Raw genomic sequence first — 25,086 nt, 5'->3', positions numbered from 1 at the left:
ACGCAATATTAGAGGCGCTAAAAGGATCGCAAAAGCGGAATGAAAAAGTTATCAAATGTTTCAAATGCGGGAAGTCCGGTCATATTGCCCGTCATTGCGATCTTGATCCTTGTAGTTCCAACCATGTGGGTGGCTGCAAACGCAAAGCTGGAGGAGATGAGCAAGAGCGAGTAAGAGGTAGAGATCGAGAGCTAGATCCAGCTATTGAATGCCCTGTGATATCTGTGTTGCAAATTGGTAGAAAATCGAGCAGTCTTACCGTCAGAGGGAATGTGGATGGCAAAGAACATGTACTGACTGTAGATACGGGCGCATCTCATTCATTTATTCGATCTGATTTGGTCCACAGGAGAGTAAAGTCATTACCTGGAGCAAGTTTGCGTACGGTCACTGGCGAGTATAACCAAGTCCAGGGAGAAGTGATATGTGAAATCCTAATTGGGAAGGTCATGGTTCTACACAAATTCGTTGTGGCGGAGATCGTTGATGAAGTCATATTGGGAGTGGACTTCTTGGTTGACCATGACATCAGGATCGATATGCGGAGAAAAATTATGCGCTATAAGAACCAGGATGTGCCACTTAACTTCAGTTTGGAAAAAGGTTTCAGCAGCAATCGAGTACTGGTGGAGAAAAGGCGACAAAGGCCGCGAAAGTCAAAGGTAAAGGTTGATGGATCGAATGGGCCAAATAAAGCGAAATTAAAAGTACGTGCGAGAAAAAGACCGGCATTGACAAAACCTAATGGACGCACAACACCGAAGCAACGAATTTCCCAAAAAAAATGAGAGGGTAGTTTCAAGCCAAAGCGCACTACTGTTGTGAAACGTGGGAACGATGCTGAGTATGCGAAACCAATCCGTCAAGCGCAAGCTCTACGAAGTAGTTCATTGGCTCAGCATCAGAGTGCGAGGGAACGATCCGGGATAATGAGTAGTAAGATGAAATACAGGTACGACAAGGAAAATAATTCAGAAGGTTTCCGAGAGGGAGATTTGGTACTGCTATACAACCACCACCGACAGAAAGGTGTTCCATCCAAATTTCGGTGCAGTTGGGAAGGCCCGTACAAAGTTGTGAAGAAGATCAGTGACACCATCTACCGCATACAAACCATTGGGAAACCTCGATGTAGAAGAGTGGTTCAATTGGAGATGCTAGCAGCGTTTAGATCGGGAGATTTGTCTGATCGGGACGATCAGACTTAGGTGGAGGGCAGTGTGACGACTATGAGTGACACTAAGTGATACTCACATCCCTAGTCTGATGCTAAGTAAATAAAGTCACAACAACAATAAAGCAGACAGTCACTTGTATCTACATAAACGAATCAATCATTATGTCTACACATATGTAGGTACACGCAGCTGAGAAGCAAAGCACAACCATATGCAGACATCTTATTTGAGATGCTCCTAAATGTAGGCAATTATAATTGTGGAAGTGTCGCTCACACATACAAGCATGGGGTATGAAAGAAGCTATAAAATCGTGCAATTTTAGTTATAGCTGAGAAGTTTGAGAGCTCAGGGACAATGCTAGTAGATTCTAGAAGATGTGAACGAGGAAACCAGAGAGTATAAAAGGCCGCAGATGTAGAGGCGCTGGAATTCAGTTTGATTTGAGTTGTCAAGCAGTTACGACTAAGACGATATCTAGCGAGCAATAGCAGTATTATTTTGAAAGTCAGTTTAATTTATGCTATCAGTTTGGTTATTAAGCTATTCGTTGCACAGTTTGAGTGTTATTGTGAAGTATTTTAATAAAGGCCATTTTTCCATTATTCAATATTGGAGTTATTTATTCAACAGTTTAGCGATACGAACCTAGCAAAAGGGCAAATAAGAGGATTTGCAAGTAAAATCGTTACAATATATATATATATTCGCAATTTTAGCCCATTTTAACAGCTATAAGCTTCAAATTTCACCGAATTCTTACGTATATGGCACATATTGTTGTCTGAAAAAATCATAGAGATCGGTTATATATATAGTATATATCTCATACAACCGATTATTCAGATATATGTATTGTTGTGTCAAAAAATCATAGAGATCGGTGATATATATAATATATATATGATGGTATATATAGTATATATATGTAGTATATATATATTTTTTTTGCGATTTCGGCCCCATTTTAACAGCTAGAAGCTTAAATTTTCACCAAATGCTTACGTGTATAGCATATATTGATGTCTGAAAAAATCATTGAGATCGGTGGTATATATAGTATATATCTCATACAACCGATTGTTCAGATAACAAACTTTGCGCAATTTCTGTCCCATTTTAAAAGCTAGAAGCTTCAAATTTCACCAAATGCTTAGGTATATAGCATATATTTTTGTCTGAAAAAATCATAGAGATCGGTGTTATATATATTATATCCTTCATATAAACTGTCATTTTTGCCCCTTTTTTACGGATAGAAGCTTCAAAATTCATCAAATTTCATCAAATAGTTACGTTTACGTCATATATTTTTGAAACACGTGATTCGTAGTCATAGTTTTTACATTCAGACCACAAAAAATGCGAAGCTTTGCATCCTCACACAAAGTACCTACCTATTTTTATACCTTTTATGAAAATGAAATGGTATATTAATTTCGTCACGAAACCGAAAATTGAGTTGATTTAGCCATGTCCGTCTGTCCGTCTGTCTGTTTGTATGCAAACTAGTCCCTCAATTTTTGGGATATCTTGATAAAATTTGGTGAGCGGATGTATTTGGGTGTCCGATTAGACATTTGTCGGAACCGGCCGAATCGGACCACTATAGCATATATCCTCCGTACAACCGATTTTTCAGAAAAAGAGGATTTTTGTAATATCTTACTCAATTTAACAGACTGAAGCTTCAAACTTCAGCATATAATTTCGTATATTGCACATATTGTTGCCTGAAAAAATTGATGAGATCAGTCGTATATATAGTATATATCCCCCACAACCGATTGTTCAGATAAGAAACTTTTCGTAATTGCTGCCCTATTTTAAGAGCTAGAGCCTTCAAATTTCAACGAATGATTACGTATATAGCATATATTGTTGTCTGAAAAAATCATACAGATCGGTGGTATATATAGTATATATATGGTGGTATATATAGTATATATATATATATATTCGCAATTTAAGCCCCATTTTAACAGCTAAAAGCTTCAAATTTCACCGAATGCTTACGTATATGGCATATATTGTTGTCTGAAAAAATCATAGAGATCGGTTGTATATATAGTATATATCTCATACAACCGATTGTTCAGATAAGAAACTTTTCGCAATTTCTACCCCATTTTAACAGCTATAAGTTTCAAATTTCACCGATTGCTTACGTATATAGCATATATTTTTGTGTCAAAAAATCATAGAGATCGGTGATATATATTATATATATATGATGGTATATATAGTATATATATATAGTATATATATTTTTTTTTTGCGATTTCGGCCCCATTTTAACAGCTAGAAGCTTCAATTTTCACCAAATGCTTACGTGTATAGCATATATTGATGTCTGAAAAAATCATTGAGATCGGTGGTATACATAGTATATATCTCATACAACCGATTGTTCAGATAAGAAACTTTGCTCAATTTCTTCCCCATTTTAACAGCTAGAAGCTTCAAATTTCACCAAATGCTTACGTGTATAGTATATATTTTTGTCTGAAAAAATCATTGAGATCGGTGGTATATATAGTATATATCTCATACAAGCGATTGTTCAGATAAGAAACTTTGCGCAATTTCTGTCCCATTTTAACAGCTAGAAGCTTCAAATTTCACCAAATGCTTACGTATATAGCATATATTTTTGTCTGAAAAAATCATAGAGATCGGTGGTATATGTTAGAAGTTTTTTATTCCTTTGAAATAAAAATGCAGATATTCTGATGTTTACAAAGCAGTGGTTTAATGAGAACTGAACTTTTTGTCTTTACATTACGAACTTAGAAGCTACAATTTAAAGATTCATAGAAAAGCAAAAACGTATAATGTTGCCAGACTGGAGAATAATAAAGTATTTGGCTTATTCTTTCAACACTTCTTCTTAAGCAAATATCTTTATAAAAATTAAGCAAATATATTTAATTAATTTAATCCAAGTAATTTAACAAAGTTACAATGCTTTTGCTTACTAACACTTTTAGTTAAAATGTCGGCAACATTTTCATTAGTTGAAAAATATTCTAATTTAATTTCATTTGACTCTACTTTTTCTCGTATAAAATGGTATTTTATATCAATGTGTTTGGTGCGCTTATGATGAATGGGGTTACGTGCTATATGTTGCGCACTAATGTTATCACCGTATATGATCATCGAATTTGTACTGATATACCCAATTTCTTGAAGTAATCTGTTGAGGTAGACTGCCTCTTTTGCAGCCGCTGATAAGGCCACGTATTCAGCCTCGGTGCTGCTTAAAGCCGTTACATTTTGCTTTGTCGAAGCCCAAGAGAAAGCACTGCTTCCTAAGTAGAATACATACCCTGAATATGATTTTCTATCGTTTGGATCATTTGCCCAATCTGCGTCCGCGTATCCCTTCACGGGCTCATCAGACTTGCGGTAACATACCCTGCATATGATTTTCTATCGTTTGGATCATTTGCCCAATCTGCGTCAGCGTATCCCTTCACGGGCTCATCAGACTTGCGGTACACGATAATTAAATCTGAAGTACCTGATAGATATCTCAAAATGTGCTTTGCTGCGGTTTCGTGCTCAACATGTGGGTTTGTGTTACGTTGAGAAAGCTTGCTTACAGCGTGCGTAATATCAGGTCAACTTAGCACTGCTAAATACATAAGAGAACCGATTAATGATTGGTATTTTGTAGTATTTACCTTTGAACATTTTTCGTCTTGGCAGCCCACTTGGAAATCTGTATTGAGTGGAGTTGCGACTGCCCTACAGTTTTGCATGCCATATTTTTCAAGAACGGATTTCATGTACTTTTTCTGTGATAAGTGAATCGCGCCTCTGTTGCCCTCGCGCTGCACTTCCAAACCAAGGAAGTATCGTATAGCACCACCATCTTGCATGTGAAATGTAGACGCTTTCTTCTTCTTAATTTCAGCTATATCATTTTCACTTGGACCCATGATGATTAAGTCATCAACGTAAACTGCGATATAACTATATTGCTTCTGGTTTTGTTTAAAATATAAGCACGGCTCATTGATGCACCTTTTAAAACCGATGCCTTTTAAAACTTCGTCGAGTGTGTTGTTCCAAGCACGTCCAGATTGTTTTAGCCCATAAATCGCCTTTCGTAATTTTAGTACTTTATTTGGATATTGTTTGCTTATAAAATTTTTGGGTTGCTTCATATAAACATTTTCATGAAGCTCACTATTTAAGTATGCGTTGGAAATATCCACTTGATGCATATATAATTGTTTTTCTGCTGCAATTGCAAATAGCATTCGAATCGTTTCGTACCTTATTACTGGAGAAAACGTTTCCCAGTAATTAATACCTAACTGTTGTGCACAACCCTTGGCAACTAATCTGGATTTAAATCGCTCTATATCGCCCTCAACATTTCGTTTGGTTCTAAAAACCCACTTTGACCCAATAGCTTTATGCTCTGCAGGTAAATCAACTAACGACCATGTATTGTTTGCTATAAGTGCATCGTATTCGGCTTGCATTGATTTTTGCCAATCTTTTGCGTGTTGGCCACTCAATGCTTCTGCTGCAGTTTGTGGTGTTTCCAAATCTTCAATGTAATTAAGGTAATGATACTGCTTTTTAGGTCTACCAGGCTTACCTGTGTGTATTGGTTTAGGACGACCTGCCCCACGTCGCTTTACGTTGTGTTGTTCGGAATGCTCCATACGTGGTTCTCGTTGTTCTTCGTCTTGATTATCGTCTTCGGAACTGCTAGCAGTGGCAAAATCCTCCTCATCATCGCCTGAATCACAGCCTGCATATTGTTCAGCTTCAGCTATGGTATCATTTGATGATGAACGCTGAGTTTCTTGACTTTCGTTGGATTCTAGGCGAATGATGTTTGTCATAAAATCATTGCTTTGTTCCGAAGTTTCATTGTCAGCAGTTACACGCGTACCAAAATCGCCTTCTGCAAATCTGACGTCACGCCTTTCTATGACTACACGTTTTTGGCGATCATAAAGTCGATACGCCTTTGCTGTGCAAGGATATCCCACAAATGTGTATTCTTTACCTTTGGCCGCAAACTTGCTTTTAATGGTTTTTTCTAGTGCAAAAACTCTTGACCCAAAAATTCGTAAATGTTTGACTGAAGGTTTGCGTTTATGCCACATTTCAAATGGTATAAGATTATTAAGCGCTTGCGTTGGACACCGATTACGGATATACACTGCGGTTTGAACCGCCTCTGCCCACAAAAACTCGTCTAGCTTTGCATGAATTAATAAACTTTTTGCCATTTCTACGATTGTGCGGTTCGCCCGTTCTGCAACACCGTTTTGTTGGGGTGTATAAGGCACTGTTAATTGTCTTTTAATTCCGCATTTTACCAAAAAATTATCAAATTCATTATTTATATATTCCCTGCCGTTATCACTACGCAAGGCTTTTATTTTACTACTGGTTTGGCACTCTACATATGCTTTAAACTCCTTGAACTTTTCAAAAACTTCATTTTTATTGTGCATAAAATAAACAAAAATTTTACGAGAATAATCGTCGATGAAAGTGACGAAATATTTCTTTCCACCTAACGATTTAACGTTCATGGGGCCACACACATCCGTATGCACAATTTCAAGTTTGCTCTTCGATATTCGCGCATTTGTTTGCGTAAATGGCAAAGCACATATTTTTGCTTGATTACACGTATCGCAACTGATTTTGGCTGGCATATTTCTAATATTCAAACCGCGCACAAGTTCACTGTCATTTAGTTGTTTTAAACTTTGCATATTTAAGTGACCAAAACGATTGTGCCACTTTACAACTAATGAACTTTCACTTAGTAAACAAACAATATTATGCTAACATGACATGAGAATTCTTTTCAGTAAACGATGTAAACATATTTTTATCACAACACATGTGTGATGTAGCGCCGCTGTCAATGCACCATGTGTCTCTTTTTGCTACATTATCAATTGCACCATACATTAAATGATTTGATGACTCGCGTGTCTCACTGTGCATTTCAGTATTTGCATTCTTTTTCTTGCTTCGGCACTCACTTGCGCGATGACCTAATTTTTGGCAATTGAAACATTTCCCCTTAAAACGCTGTTTGTCTTTTTCTTTTTTACTATTTACTTTGGTTTTATTCTTTTCGTCATTTGTACTACCATACTCATGTTGCTTTTGTGTCATGTTTTTACTTGAATGTGCGTAGACTGCTTGTGTGCATTCTCGATCATCTTTTTCTTGCCTTCGCGTTCCCTCTTCTAAAATTTTTGATTTAACTACGTCGAACGTCGGCAACTTGTCGCGCGTTTCAATAGCGACAACGAAGTTTTCCCATGAATTTGGAAGGCTTGAAAGCAACATTATGACTTTCAACTCGTCGTTTATTTGAATGTCCAATTCGGCTAATTTGTCGACTGTTGCCACAAACTCATTTACATACCGTACTACACTGTCGCCTTGTTGCATGTTTAAGCGTAACAGTTTTTGATACTGCTGAACTTTTTTCACTGGACCGACTGGCAAATGAATGTCGCGCAATTTTTGCCATGCCTCTGCCGCTGTTATGCACGTCTTTATGTGCATTAACTGTGTCGGCTTTATATTTAAAATTAAACATGCCAAAGCCTTTTGATCTGTGGTTTCCCACTTAAGGATTTTTTCGGCGGTAGCATCTTCTGCTTTTTCATACTTTCCGCATGCAACGTTCCACAAATCCGCCGTAATGAGTACACTTCGCACAGACACTGACCACACGTCATAGTTATCATCACCCAACTTCTCTATTTGGAGGTGTACACTCATTTTGTATTTTTTACACGTATTTATTTCGCACGTACGTATGTTAGTTTTTAAAATCAAAAACCGAATTACTTAAACTTTTTCGATCGCGTTACTAAAAACGTTTTATTGTTCACAGAATTAATTAATTTGATTTATTAGAGTTCTCGAATTTTCTTTGGACTCTGGGCCCATAACCTTTGTTAGAAGTTTTTTATTCCTTTGAAATAAAAATGCAGATATTCTGATGTTTACAAAGCAGTGGTTTAATGAGAACTGAACTTTGTGTCTTTACATTACGAACTTAGAAGCTACAATTTAAAGATTCATAGAAAAGCAAAAACGTATAATGTTACCAGACTGGAGAATAATAAAGTATTTGGCTTCTTCTTTCAACAGTATATATATTATATACTTAATATAAACTGTCATTTTTGCCCCTTTTTTACGGATAGAAGCTTCAAAATTCATTAAAATTCATCAAATAGTTACGTTTACGTCATATATTTTTGAAATACGTAATTCGTAGTCATAGTTTTTACATCCAGACCACAAAAAACGTGAAGCTTTGCATCCTCACACAAAGTACCTACCTATTTTTCATTTTATATTTATCTTAAAAATCGTTTAGATATGTTAAAACTTCACCAAATGTTTACGTGTATAGCATATATTGTTGTCTGAAAAAATTATAGGGCCCGGTGGTATAAATAATCTCATACAACCGATTGTTCAGATAAGACACTTTGCGCAATTTCTTCCCCATTTTAACAGCTAGAAGCTTCAAATTTCACCAAATGCTTACGTGTATAGTATATATTGTTGTCTGAAAAAATTATTGAGATCGGTGGTATATATAGTATATATCTCATACAACCGATTGTTCAGATAAGAAACTTTTCACAATTTCTACCCCATTTTAACAGCTATAAGCTTCAAATTTCACCGATTGCTTACGTATATAGTATATATTGTTGTGTCAAAAAATCATAGAGATCGGTGATATATATAATATATATATGAAGGTATATATAGTATATATATATTTTTTTTGCGATTTCGGCCATTTTTAACAGCTAGAAGCTTCAATTTTCACCAAATGCTTACGTGTATAGTATATATTGTTGTCTGAAAAAATCATTGAGATCGGTGGTATATATAGTATATATCTCCTACAACCGATTGTTCAGATAAGAAACTTTGCGCAATTTCTGTCCCATTTTAACAGCTAGAATCTTCAAATTTCACCAAATGCTTACGTGTATAGTATATATTGTTGTCTGAAAAAATCATTGAGATCGGTGGTATATATAGTATATATCTCATACAACCGATTGTTCAGATAAGAAACTTTGCGCAATTTCTGTCCCATTTTAACAGCTAGAAGCTTCAAATTTCGCCAAATGCTTACGTGTATAGTATATATTGTTGTCTGAAAAAATCATTGAGATCGGTGGTATATATAGTATATATCTCATACAACCGATTGTTCAGATAAGAAACTTTGCGCAATTTCTGTCCCATTTTAACAGCTAGAAGCTTCAAATTTCACCAAATGCTTACGTGTATAGTGTTAAACTTTTGAAGTTTGTAGTGTACTTAACACTGTGGAAGTTTCCTCCGATCCAAGTAAAATCAATATACACATGTTTAAGTTCAATACAAAGTAGTTTTATTTAACACGAAATATAATACGAAGTTTATTTGTTGAAAGCAAAGAGAAGAAGCTAAATATGTTGAATTCAAATTTGACATCTTACAAGGTTGCATGAATATGTGAATTGTGAACAGAGTTGTATTTCAACACGCCCCTCAATGAACATATTTATGCAATGAAAAAATATTATTATTTTAAACCCATTACATTACAACATTTTACATGACTAGGTTTAGCCAAGTTCTTTGTCAATATATCGGCGACCATATTGCTGCTGCTACAATATTTCAAATCGATTTTCCTATTTAATATCAATGTGTTTGCTACGAGAATGGTACACAGGGTTTTTTACCAAATTCATTGCGCTCAGGTTGTCACCGTTAACGACGATTGTACGTGGACAATCAATTCTCATTTCTCGTAACAACTGCTTTAAATAAACAGCTTCTTTTACTACAGATGTCATGGCCATGTACTCAGCCTCTGTGCTACTAAGTGCTACAGTTTGTTGTTTCTTTGATTCATATGAGAATACTCCTCCAGCTAGAATAACTGCATATCCTGTATAAGATTTCAGGTCAGTCGGATCTCCACCCCAGTCCGCATCAACAAAACATTCGATTTGCTTGCCAGTTTTGTGATACTTCAACTGTTTTTCCTGTGTTGCACATAGGTATTTTAATATACGCTTCCCTGCCGCTAAATGTTCGGTATGTGGATCCTTATTACGTTGCGCTAGTTTACATACAGAATGTAATATATCTGGTCGCGTGCATACCACAAGGTACATAAGCGATCCTAGAAGCGACTGATACTGCTTTTTATCTACACGCTTACAATTTTTGTTTTCGCAGTTCACTCTATGACCTGGGTCCAAAGGTATAGCAATCGGTCGACAATCTTCCATACCAAATTCACGCAGAAGTTTTTTAATATGCCCTTTTTGGTTTATTGCAATGGCTCCAGTTTCGCCATTTCTATCGACTTCCATACTTAAAAAATTTTCAACTTGACCTTTGTCTACTACCTTTATTGCATTCGAGATCTTGTGCTTTATATCTTGCATATTTTGCCTATCTGAACATGCAATCAATAAGTCGTCTACATATACTGCCAAAATATTAATTTGACCCTCAATATTTTGAACATATACGCATGGTTCACTTTCACATGACTTGAAACCGATTCGCTTTAGTATGACATCTAGTTTCATATTCCATTTCCTACCGGACTGTTTGAGTCCATACAAAGCTTTCTTAAGTTTTAAGCAATGGTTTGGAAAATGTTCATTACCAAACATTTCTGGTTGCGCCATGTAAATATCTTCAGACAATTCACTATTAAGGTAAGCAGTCGATACATCCATTTGATGTAAATGCAAACCGTACTCTGCCGCAAGCGCAAAAATTAATCTAAATGTACTATATCGTACAACCGGTGAAAACGTCTCATCGTAATTAACACCATATACTTGCGAACAACCCTTCGCAACCAATCTAGCTTTAAAGCGTTCAACACTACCATCTATGTCTCTCTTTACAGTGAATACCCACTTATTTTTCACAACGCTTTGGTTTTTGGGAGTTCCATTAAATCCCAAGTGTCATTATTTAATAGCGCACGATACTCTACCTGCATTGCATTAAACCACTCTTCTGCTAATTCGTCAGACAATGCTTCTTCTACCGTGTTAGGTACCTTAACGTCATCAGCGCGCATAAAATTTAAAGTATTATATACCCTTTTTGGCCTACCGACCCCACCAGATCGAACTAATTTTGGTCTACCTGAACATCGCTTTGGTACAGCTGGTTCATCTTCTGCCGATTCAAATTCTGCATCGCTTACTTGCATACGCTCACTACTCTGATTGTCATCTACCTCGTCTGCGCTTTTATTGCTATCATCACCATCTATTATTGGTATGTGTACATCGCTTGCTTTTGTATGCTCAACACTATGACTACCTGCCTCGTCAACGCTTGTGTTGCTAGCATCAACATCCATATTTGTTATGTATAACATCTGCTTACTGACATTATGATCATTTGAACATACTACTACATTTGATTGTTGATCCGCGTCTGCTGATTCTATGAAATAAACATCTCTACTTATAATTAGCTGTTTTGTTGTCCTATCAAACAAGCGATATGCTTTGGACGTATCTGAGTATCCAACCAATGTATACTCTTTGCCTTTAGGTTTAAATTTTTCAACCTGTCTGTTATCAAGCGCTATAGCGATGGATCCAAATTCCCGTAAATGCGCCACTTTAGGTTTATGACCGTACCACGCTTCATAAGGTGTCATGGAATCTAATGCCTTTGTTGGTGAACGATTTCGTATGTATGCTGCAGTATGAACAGCCTCTGCCCATAGTGTCTCTTCTACATTTGCACCAATTAGCATACATCTTGACATTTCTATTAACGTACGGTTGAACCTTTCTGCCACCCCATTTTGTTGAGGCGTATAGGGCACCGTCAACTGCCTTACGATTCCATTGTCTTTTAAAAACTGGTCAAACGCATTGTTTACGAACTCTCTTCCATTGTCGCTCCTCAAAATTTTTAATTTTTTACCTGTTTGCCGCTCTGCCATAATTTAAATTCTTTGAACTTATCAAACACTTCGTGTTTGTGCCGCAAAAAATAAACAAATACGTAACGAGTATTGTCATCGATGAAGGTTAATAAATATTTCGCACCACCAATTGATGCTTTGTTTACCGGACCACAAACGTCGGTGTGCACCAAACCCAAAATATCAGCTGCTCGATTTTCTGTATTGGTATATGGACGTTGACTGCATTTACCTGTCATGCACACAGCACAACTAATACTTGTTGGTATGTTAATCTTACAGCCATGAACCATTTCTTTGTTTACCAATTCTCGCAGGCTTGCGAAATTTAAGTGGCCGAAACGTTTGTGCCATCTCATACTTTCATCAATAACCCCTTTTGAAAGAAACAATTTGTTTTTATTTAAATCGAATAAATATAGATCACTTATCTTTTGTGCACGTAATATTATTCCTCAGTGCTCATTGATTATCTCTGCTGTGTCGCCTTTGAATTTCACAACATAGCCTCTGTTAACAGCCTTCGCTACTGATATGAAGTTGCACTGCAAACCCGGTACATACAGCACATCCACAAGTGTGACGTCGAACTTTTTTGTTTTCAATCGAACTTCTCCTTTGCCGGCCGCTAACATTCTGTTTTCGCCTGCTAGCATGATTGATTCCTCACAAGCTTCAAACTTACTGAACATGTCGCGGTCGCAACATAAATGTGAAGAAGCACCGCTGTCGACGCACCATACGTGACTCTGTAAAATATTATTGTTGACTGCTGCAAACAACCCGTTGTTGTTTTTGTTGTTCTGTTGCGAACTTTCTCGTTGTTTCTGCTTACACTGAGCAGCGAAATGTCCCTTCTTTCCACAGCTGAAGCATTTCAAATTTGATAACCGTCCGAAGTTTTTGCTTTTGCTTGCGTTAGCAACGCTGCCATTTGACTTTTCTTTCGAAGAATTTTGTTTACTGGCGCATGCATACTCTTGTGCTACGAATGCTTGCACGCTACTTCCAGCACACTCCGAATTATATGATTTTCGTCTTTCGCCTTCTTCTATTAGCTTTACTTTTACAGCATCAAGCTTTCGTAAGTCGTCTCGTGATTCCAGTGCCACAACCAAGTTTTCATATGATCTTGGTAGGCTTGCTAGTAGCATAATTACCAACAACTCTTCTTGCACTACTACACCAATTTCCGCAAGTTTTTCTGAATTAGATGTGAATTTGCAAACATATTGCTGCACAATTTCTCCGTCGTTCATACGTGTACTAAGTAATTGTTTGAACAATGTTACTTTTCTTAAGGGGCATTTTGGACGATGTACTTTTTCCAAGCAATTCCACGAATCACTTGCTGTGCTGCAAATTTTTACATGTTGAATTTGCATGGGCGTCATGCTAAGGATTATTGTAGCCTTAGCCTTGTGGTCTTTTGCTTTCCAAAGCAACACATCCTTTTCCTCAGCATCTGTTCCCGGACACACCAGTTCTCCGCTCACAACGGACCACAGATCTTGATGAATAAGAACGCTCTTGAGTTGTAAACTCCACGAGTCATAATTTAACTCATTTAATTTATCAATGTTGAACATTGATGACGCCATCTCGATTTCACAATTTTTAATGAAAAAACGCAATTCTACTTGGACAGCAGGAATTTGCACCTGGGTCTATAACCTGTTGAACTTTTGAAGTTTATAGTGTACTTAACACTGTGGAAGTTTCCTCCCATCCAAGTAAAATCAATATACACATGTTTAAGTTCAATACAAAGTAGTTTTATTTAACACGAAATATAATACGAAGTTTATTTGTTGAAAGCAAAGAGAAGAAGCTAAATATGTTGAATTCAAATTTGACATCTTACAAGGTTGCATGAATATGTGAATTGTGAACAGAGTTGTATTTCAACATATAGTATATATTTTTGTCTGAAAAAATCATAGAGATCGGTGGTATATATATTATATACTTCATATAAACTGTCATTTTTTCCCCTTTTTTACGGATAGAAGCTTCAAAATTATTCAAATTTCATCAAATAGTTACGTTTACGTCATATATTTTTGAAATACGTGATTCGTAGTCATAGTTTTTACATTCAGATCACAAAAAACGTGAAGCTTTGCATCCTCACACAAAGTACCTACCTATTTTTATACCTTTCATGAAAATGAAATGGTATATTAATTTCGTCACGAAGCCGAAAATTGTAAGTCCTTAAAGGAAAATAGGTAGACCCACCATTAAGTATACCGAAATAATCAGGTTGAAGAGCTGAGTTGATTTAGCCATGTCCGTCTGTCCGTCTGTCTGTTTGTATTCAAACTAGTCCCTCAATTTTTGAGATATCTTGATAAAATTTGGTGGGCGGGTGTATTTGGGTGTCCGATTAGACATTTGTCGGAACCAGCCGGATCGGACCACTATAGCATATATCCTCCATACAACTGATTTTTCAGAAAAAGAGGATTTTTGTAATATCTTACTCAATTTAACAGACTGAAGCTTCAAACTTCAGCATATAATGTCGTATATTGCACATTTGTTGCCTGAAAAAATTGATGAGATCAGCCGTATATATAGTATATATCCCCCACAACCGATTTTTCAGATAAGAAACTTTTCTTAATTGCTGCCCTATTTTAAGAGCTCGAGGCTTCAAATTTCAACGAATGCTTACGTATATAGAATATATTGTTGTCTGAAAAAATCATAACGATCGGTGGTATATATAGTATATATATGGGGGTATATATAGTATATATATATATATTCGCAATTTTAGCCCCATTTTAACAGCTAGAAGCTTCAAATTTCACCGAATGCTTACGTATATGGCATATAATGTTGTCTGAAAAAATCATAGAGATCGGTTGTATAGGTATATAGTATATATTGTTGTGTCAAAAAATCATAGAGATCGGTGATATATATAATATATATATGATGGTATATATAGTATATATATAGTATATACATTTTTTTTTTGCGATTTCGCCCCGATTTTAACAGCTAGAAGCTTCAATTTTCACCAAATGCGTACGTGTATATCATATATTGATGTCTGAAAAAATCATTGAGATCGGTGGTATATATAGTATATATCTCATACAACCGATTGTTCAGATAAGAAACTTTGCGAAATTTCTGCCCCATTTTAACAGCTAGAAGCTTCAAATTTCACCAAATGCTTACGTATATAGCATATATTGTTGTCTGAAAAAATCATAGAGATCGGTGGTACATATATTATATACCCGACATAAACTGTATTTTTTTGCCCCTTTTTTACGGCTAGAAGCTTCAAAATTCATAAAATTATATCAAATAGTTACGTTTACGTCATATATTGTTGAAATACGTGATTCGTAGTCATAGTTTTTACACGCACAAAGTACCTACCTATTTTTATACCTTTCATGAAAATGAAATGGTATGTTAATTTCGTCACGAAACCGTAAATTGTAAGTCCTTAAAGGAAAATAGATAAACCCACTATTAAGTATACCGAAATAATCAGGTTGAAGAGCTGAGTTGATTTAGCCATGTCCGTCTGTCCGTCTGTCTGTTTGTATGCAAACTAGATCATATATATCTCATACAACCGATTGTTCAGATAAGAAACTTTTCGCAATATCTACCCCATTTTAACAGCTATATGCTTCAAATTTCACCGATTACTTACGTATGTAGTATATATTGTTGTGTCAAAAAATCATAGAGATCGGTGATATATATAATATATATATGATGGTATATATAGTATATATATATAGTATATATATATTTTTTTTTGCGATTCCGGCCCCATTTTAACAGCTAGAAGCTTCAATTTTCACCAAATTCTTACGTATATAGCGCATATTTTTGTCTGAAAAAATCATGGAGATCGGTGGTATACATAGTATATATCTCATACAACCGATTGTTCAGATAAGAAAATTTGCGCAACTTCTTCCCCATTTTAACAGCTAGAAGCTTCAAATTTCACCAAATGCTTACGTATATAGCGTATATTTTTGTCTGAAAAAATCATAGAGATCGGTGGTATATATATTATATACTTCATATAAAATGTCATATTTGCCCCCTTTTTACGGATAGAAGAGTCAAAATTCATCAAATTTCATCAAATAGTAACGTTTATGTCATATATTTTTGAAATATGTGATTCGTAGTCATAGTTTTTACATTCAGACCATAAAAACGTGAAGCTTTGCATCCTCACACAAAGTACCTACCTATTTTTTATTTTATATTTATCTTAAAGATTGTTTAGATATGTTCAAATTTCACCAAATGCTTACGTGTATAGTATATATTGTTGTCTGAAAAAATCATTGAGATTGGTGGTATATATAGTATATATCTCATACAACCGATTGTTCAGATAAGAAACTTTGCGAAATTTCTGCCCCATTTTAACAGCTAGAAGCTTCAAATTTCACCAAATGCTTACGTATGGCATATATTGTTGTCTGAAAAAATCATAGAGATCGGTGGTACATATATTATATACCCCACATAAACTGTATTTTTTTGCCCCTTTTTTACGGCTAGCAGCTTCAAAATTCATAAAATTATATCAAATAGTTACGTTTACGTCATATATTGGTGAAATACGTGATTCGTAGTCATAGTTTTTACACGCAGACCACAAAAAACCTGAAAGTTTGCATCCTCACACAAAGTACCTACCTATTTTTATACTCAGTTGAGCAGAGCTCACAGAGTATATTAAGTTTGATTGGATAATGGTTGGTTGTACATATATAAAGGAATCGAGATAGATATAGACTTCCATATATCAAAATAATCAGGATCGAAAAAAAATTTGATTGAGCCATGTCCGTCCGTCCGTCCGTCCGTTAACACGATAACTTGAGTAAATTTTGAGGTATCTTGATGAAATTTGGTACGTAGGTTCCTGAGCACTCATCTCAGATCGCTATTTAAAATGAACGATATCGGACTATAACCACGCCCACTTTTTCGATATCGAAAATTTCGAAAAACCGAAAAAGTGCGATAATTCATTACAGAAGACAGCTAAAGCGACAGAACTTGGTAGATGAGTTGAACTTATGACGCAGAATAGAAAATTAGTAAAATTTTGGACAATGGGCATGGCACCGCCCACTTTTAAAAGAAGGTAATTTAAAAATTTTGCAAGCTGTAATTTGGCAGTACTCCTATTACTATACGTACGCTTAATAAAAATTAGCAAAATCGGAGGAGGACCACGCCCACTTTTAAAAAAAAATTTTTTTTAAAGTAAAATTTTAACAAAAAATTTAATATCTTTACAGTATATAAGTAAATTATGTCAACATTCAACTCCAGTAATGATATGGTGCAACAAAATAAAAAATAAAAGAAAATTTCAAAAGGGCGTGGCTCCGCCCTTTTTCATTTAATTTGTCTAGGATACTTTTAACGCCATAAGTCGAACAAAAATTAACCAATCCTTTTGAAATTTGGTAGGGGCATAGATTTTATGACGTTAACTGTTTTCTGTGAAAATGGGCGAAATCGGTTGATGTCACGCCCAGTTTTTATACACAGTCGTCCGTCTGTCCTTCCGCATGGCCGTTAATACGATAACTTGAGCAAAAATCGACATATCTTTAATGAACTTAGTTCACGTGCTTACTTGAACTCACTTTATCTTGGTATGAAAAATGAACGAAATCCGACTATGACCACGCCCACTTTTTCGATATCGAAAATTAAGAAAAATTAAAAAAATGCCATAATTCTATACCAAATACGAAAAAAGGGATGAAACATGGTAAGGTAATTGGATTGTTTTATTGACGCGAAATATAACTTTAGAAAAAAATTTATAAAATGGTTGTGACACCTACCATATTAAGTAGAAGAAAATGAAAAGTTCTGCAGGGCGAAATAAAAAACCCTTAAAATCTTGACAGGTATTACATATATAAATAAATTAGCGATATCCAACAGATGATGTTCTGGGTCACCCTGGTCCACATTTTGGTCGATATCTGGAAAACGCCTTCACACCACTCCCTTTTAAAACTCTCATTAATACCTTTAATTTGATATCCATATCGTACAAACTCATTCTAGAGTCACCCCTGGTCCACCTTTATGGCGATATCTCGAAAAGGCGTCCACCTATAGAAATAAGCCCCACGCCCTTTTAAAATACTCATTAACACCTTTTATTTGATACCCATATCGTACAAACATATTCTAAAGTCACCCCTGGTCCACCTTTATGGCGATATCTCGAAAAGGCGAACACCTATAGAACGAAGGCCCACTCCCTTTTAAAAATACTCATTAACACCTTTCATTTGATACCCATATCGTACAAACAAAGTCTAGAGTCACCCCTGGTCCACCTTTATTGCGATACCTCGAAAAGGCGTCCACCTATAGAACTAAGGCCCACTCCCTTTTAAAATACTCATTAACACCTTTCTTTTGATACCCATATTGCACAAACGAATTCTAGAGTCACCCCTGGGCCACCTTTATGGCGATATCTCGAAACGGCGTCCACCTATGGAACTAAGGATTACTCCCTTTTAAAATACTCATTAACACCTTTCTTTTGATACCCATATTGTACAAACAAATTCTAGGGTCGCCCCTGCTCCACCTTTATGGCGATATCTCGAAACGGCGTCCACCTATGGAACTAAGGATAACTCCCTTTTAAAATACTCATTAACACCTTTCATTTGATACCCATATTATACAAACAAATTCTAGGGTCACCCCTGGTCCACCTTTATGGCGATATCTCGAAAATGCGACCACCTATACAACAACCACCACTCCCTTTTAAAACCCTCATTACTTACTTACTTACTTACTTAATTGGCGCTTAACCGTCTAAACGGTTATGGCCGTCCAACAAGGCGCGCCAGTCGCTCCTTCGCTCCGCCAACCGGCGCCAATTGGTCACACCAAGGGAGTTTAAATCGTTTTCCACCTGGTCCTTCCAACGGAGTGGGGCCGCCCTCTACCTCCGCTTCCTCATTAATACCTTTAATTTGATACCCATATCGTACAAACACATTCTAGAGTCACCCCTGGTCCACCTTTATGGCGATATTTCGAAACGGCATCCACCTATAGAACTAAGGCCCACTCCCTTTTAAAATACTCATTAACACCATTCGTTTGATGCCCATATTGTACAAACAAATTCTAGGGTCGCCCCTGGTCCACCTTTGCGGCGATATCTCGAAACGGCGTCCACCTATAGAACTAAGGCCCACTCCCTTTTAAAATACTCATTAACACCATTCGTTTGATGCCCATATTGTACAAACGCATTCTAGAGTCAACCCTGATCCACCTTTATGGCTATATCCCTAAATGGCGTCCACCTATAGAACTATGGCCCACTGCCTCATAAAATACTCTTTAATGCCTTTCATTTGATACACATGTCATACAAACACATTCCAGGGTTTCCCTCGGTTCATTTTCCTACATGGTTATTTTCCCTTATGTTGTCACCATAGCTCTCAACTGAGTATGTAATGTTCGGTTACACCCGAACTTAGCCTTCCTTACTTGTTTATTTTATAGTTATCTTAAAAATCGTTTAGATATGTTCAAATTTCACCAAATGTTTACGTGTATAGCATATATTGTTGTCTGAAAAAAGCATAGGGTCCGGTGGTATATATAATCTCATACAACCGATTGTTCAGATAAGAAACTTTGCGCAATTTCTTCCCCATTTTAACAGCTGGAAGCTTCAAATTTCACCAAATGCTTACGTGTATAGTATATATTGTTGTCTGAAAAAATCATTGAGATCGGTGGTATATATAGTATATATCTCATACAACCGATTGTTCAGATAAGAAATTTTGCGAAATTTCTGCCCCATTTTAACAGCTAGAAGCTTCAAATTTCACCAAATGCTTACGTATATAGCATATATTGTTGTCTGAAAAAATCATAGAGATCGGTGGTACATATACTATATACCCCATATAAACTGTATTTTTTTGCCCCTTTTTTACGGCTAGAAGCTTCAAAATTCAAAAAATTTCATCAAATTGTTACGTTTGCGTCATATATTTTTGAAATACGTGATTCGTAGTCATAGTTTTTACACGCAGACCACAAAAAACCTGAAACTTTGCATCCTCACACAAAGTACCTACCTATTTTTATACCTTTCATGAAAATGAAATGGTATATTAATTTCGTCACGAAACCGAAAATTGCATGTCCTTAAAGGAAAATAGATAGACCCACCATTAATTATACCGAAATAATCAGGTTGAAGAGCTTATTTGATTTAGCCATGTCCGTCTGTCCGTCTGTCTGTTTGTATGCAAACTAGTCCCTCAATTTTTCAGATATCTTGATAAAATTTGGTGAGCGGGTGTATTTGGGTGTCCTATTAGACATTTGTCGGAACCGGCGGAATCGGACCACTATAGCATATATCCTCCATACAACTGATTTTTCCGAAAAAGAGGATTTTTGTAATATCTTACTCAATTTAACAGACTGAAGCTTCAAACTTCAGCATATAATTTCGTATATTGCACATATTGTTGCCTGAAAAAATTTATGAGATCGGTCGTATATATAGTATATATCCCCCACAACCGATTGTTCAGATAAGAAACTTTTCGTAATTGCTGCCCTATTTTAAGAGCTAGAGGCTTCAAATTTCAACGAATGCTTACGTATATAGCATATATTGTTGTCTGAAAAAATCATACAGACCGGTGGTATATATAGTATATATATGGTGGTATATATAGTATATGTATATAGTATATATGTGAGATGGTTACCCTGAACACCGGTTCAAGCTGGCATCACCAAGACAACTGTCAGTAGTAACTCGTGGGAAGAGAGACATTAGCTGAAGAAAAGTTGACACAGACAGCCGCAATTTTAACATCCACCTTCGTTCGTTAATTTTTATATTCATTTTATAATTGAAATACATTTTCTTTATTAATTAAATCATTCTAATCAATATACGCAATATTGAATACCAATAAACTATTCATTGTTTACATGGGGGCTCAACCATTTGAACGTGTTTGAGTGGAATGTTGTTGCGTTCATTAAAAATAGTGGAGTCGAAGCAGCAAAACGAAAGCAGAACAGCCGAAAAAGACAGCAGTACAAAGCAGCGACCAGAAGCCGAGGTCGATACAAATACAGCAACGAGTTCAGTAGAAGCAGATCACTTAAGCGAAACAAGTGGTGAAATCAATTTCAGCAGCAACAGCAGAGAAAAGAACGAAGAAGTAACTGAGGTTATAGCAGCAGTTCTCAAATCAACGAACACAGAAGCAGCGTGTACGTCCAGTGAAACTAATAGCGTTGACATTAGTAGCAGAGGCAAATACGAAGCAGAGGTTACAGCAACAGACATCGTAGTAGAAACAACGAGTTCCATTTCAAAAAACGCAGTAACATATACGTTCATCAAAAACGAAATGACAAAGGAGGGTAGTAACGATTTCAGCGAATTGGTTAAGGCGCTGACGCAGAGTATTGAGCAAAGCAGCAGAAATGGCGTAACAGTTGACAGTTTTGCAAAAATAGTACCAGAATATGATGGCTCGTCAATACCAGTGCGACAATGGATTAGCAACTTCGACGCAAATGCAGATGCATACGAATTGACTGCAAAACAAAAATATGTGAACGCTCGCAATAAGATGAAAGGCACAGCGAAATTGTTGTTGGAAACGGCAACAATATCAACTTACGAAGCATTATGCGAGATGTTAATCGAAGAATTTGACAGAAAGCTGTGCAGTAACGAAGTACATAAAATGTTAAGAGAACGGCGAAAGAAGGTATCAGAAAGTTTTCATGAATATGTATTAAATATGCAAAAAATTGCTGCATTAGGTTGTGTAGATAATGAGTCCGTAACAAAATATATTGCCGATGACCTACAAGTGCGTGACGATCTAAAATATCCTCTTTATAGTGCGCCAACATTTAAAGACTTAATTAAATGTTATGAGTTAATTGAGTCGGTCGGAAAAAGTGGTGCAGTTGGAAAGCAGCATGAAAATAAACAACTCAAAACAGAGAAGAATAACAAATCAGATGCTTTAACACATTGTTTTAATTGTGGCTCGGCACAACATAAGCGTGCTGATTGCAAAGAGCCAACGAAATGTTTTAAGTGCAATGGTACTGGGCATATGGCAAAGAATTGCGCAGATTTTAAGAAAAATATTAATGTAGTAAGTCAAACTAGATACAAGGTTGTTAAAGTAAACAACAATAATATTTCATGTCTGGTTGATACCGGGGCTGATGCATCGCTAGTGAGCAAAGCCATGTATGAAGATAAATTTGCTGGGTGCGCAATGAAAATAAGTCGTGCGAAGCTGTATGGTTTGGGAAATATTGCTACTCCGGTATTAGGCAAATTTCAAGCACAAATCGAGATAGATGGTCTAAATATACAACACACATTTATGAGAAAATAAACGTAGATGTTATTTTAGGGTACGATTTATTGCAAAAGTTCACAGTAATTTTAGATGCAAATGGGTACAAATTTATGCAAGCAGCCGAGGCCATGAATGAAGAACAATTACAAGGCAATGTTTATAATGTAGTAGAAACTGATCTCGACATCGATGTTGAGTCACAATATAAATCAGCAGTAACGCAATTAATCGAAAATTATAAGCCATCAGATAGCAAACAACATTGTCCAGTAAAGCTAAGTATCATTCCAAGCGGTAACAATATTTCTTTTTTTGAGAGTCCGAGTCGCTTGTCGGTGACTCAACATGAGGTCGTAAAAAATCAGGTCGAGGAGTGGTTAAGACAAGGTATAGTACGAGAATCAGTCTCAGATGTAGCGAGCAAAGTAGTGTTGGCCAAAATGAAAGATAATTCGTACAGATTATGCGTTGATTTTCGAAAACTAAACTCAATGGTATTGAAAGATAGATTTCCAGTGCCTATAATAGATGAGGTTATTGAGAAATTAGAAGCCGCCAAATTCTATACCGTCATGGATCTCAAAAATGGGTTTTTCCACGTTGAGGTCGAAGAGCAAAGTCGCAAATACACTGCATTTGTAACCAGAGAAGAACTTTTTGAGTTTAATAAAGCACCTTTTGGTTTTTGTAAATCGCCAGCGGTATTTGTAAGATTTATTAATTATGTTTTTAGAGAGTTGATTAACGAGGACACAATGGAAATGTACGTCGACGATATTGTAGTATACGCTAAATCGGCTGAACAATGTTTAGATAACATGCGAAAGGTGTTAGGTCAAGCACAAAAGTTTGGGCTACAAATTAATTGGAAGAAATGCAAATTTTTAAAGAGGAAAATAAATTTTTTGGGCCACGAAGTAGAGAATGGCTTTGTGCGGCCTGGCCAAGAAAAAATTAAGGCGGTCAAAAAATTCCCTGTGCCGAAAAATGTAAGGGGAGTACAAGCCTTCCTCGGGCTAACAGGTTATTTCCGCTAGTTTGTCCGAGGGTATGCGACCATAGCCAGACCATTAACACAACTGCTAAAGAAAGACGCCGTTTTCAAATTCGAGACAGAAGAATTGCAAGCCGTTGAAAAGTTAAAATCGGCATTACTACAGGAGCCTGTATTGAGAATTTTTCAGTACAATGCTAAGACGCAGTTACATATTGATGCATCCTAGCACGGGTTTGGCGCTACACTGTTACAGCAGCAGGACAATGAGTGGCACCCTGTTTATTTTTACAGCAGAAAAACAACAGAACCGGAAGAAGCACACTTTTTTAGAAGTGAAAGCAGCCTATTTAGCGACAAAAAGGTTGCGTCACTACCTTTTGGGTATAACGTTTGAGTTGGTCACTGATTGTGCAGCTTTCAAACAGACGGCAAGCAAGAAAGATGTACCACGCCAAGGTTTGCAATGGTTACCTGCAAGATTTTAATTTTAATTTAGAGCAACGAGCTGGAAGCCGAATGCGCCACGTAGATAGTCTAAGTCGGTACCCTGTATTGGTTATAACAACGGAGTTACACGCACAGTTGCGAAATGCACAGCAGAAGGATGAACATTTGAAAGCGATTACTGAAATTTTGAAACATAAGCAATACGCAGATTATAAAGTGAAAAATCAGCTAATTTATAAACAAGTGGACGGTACTGATTTATTAGCTGTACCGAAGAGCATAGAATGAGAAATAATTCGAAGCGCGCACGAGTTTGGTCATATGGGCGTACAAAAGACAATGCATTCCATACGACAAGAATACTATATACCACATTTGGAACAGAAAGTAAAACAAATAATTTCAAACTGCATAAAGTGCATAACGCATAACCACAAGCTAGGCCGACAAGAAGATATGCTACACTGCATAGATAAGGGAGACGTGCCACTTTCCACGTTACATGTTGACCACTTGGGAATGTTGGACGCTACAGCTAAGTGTTACAAGTACATATTTGCTGTCGTAGATGCATTTTCGAAATTTATTTGGATCTATCCCACAAAGACAGCAGACGCGTCAGAAGTTGTAAAACACTTAAATTCATGGGCAGCAATTTTTGGTAGTCCACAGCGCATTATAAGTGACAAAGGTGGAGCTTTCACCTCGAGATTATTTAAAGAATTTTGCGAGTCAAATAAAATCGAAACAACAGCTGGTGTACCCAGGAGTAACGGTCAAATAGAAAGGGTGAACAGGGTAATCCTTTCCGTTTTAGCCAAATTGTCAGCGACTGAGCCTGCGAGATGGTACAAATATACATCAAAAGTGCAGCAAGCAATTAATGCCCACGTTCACTGTTCGACCAAGTTCACGCCATTTGAAATTTTATTTGGGGTGAAAATGCGAAGTGAGATGAATACGGAAATACTCAACATTCTAGAAGAGGAGGTAGCAATGGAGTTAAAAGAAGTACGC

This window comes from Eurosta solidaginis, chromosome 2, assembly GCF_040869045.1.
Source record: "Eurosta solidaginis isolate ZX-2024a chromosome 2, ASM4086904v1, whole genome shotgun sequence".
NCBI classification, from domain to species: Eukaryota; Metazoa; Arthropoda; class Insecta; order Diptera; family Tephritidae; genus Eurosta; species Eurosta solidaginis.
This window is presented reverse-complemented; position numbering follows the sequence as displayed.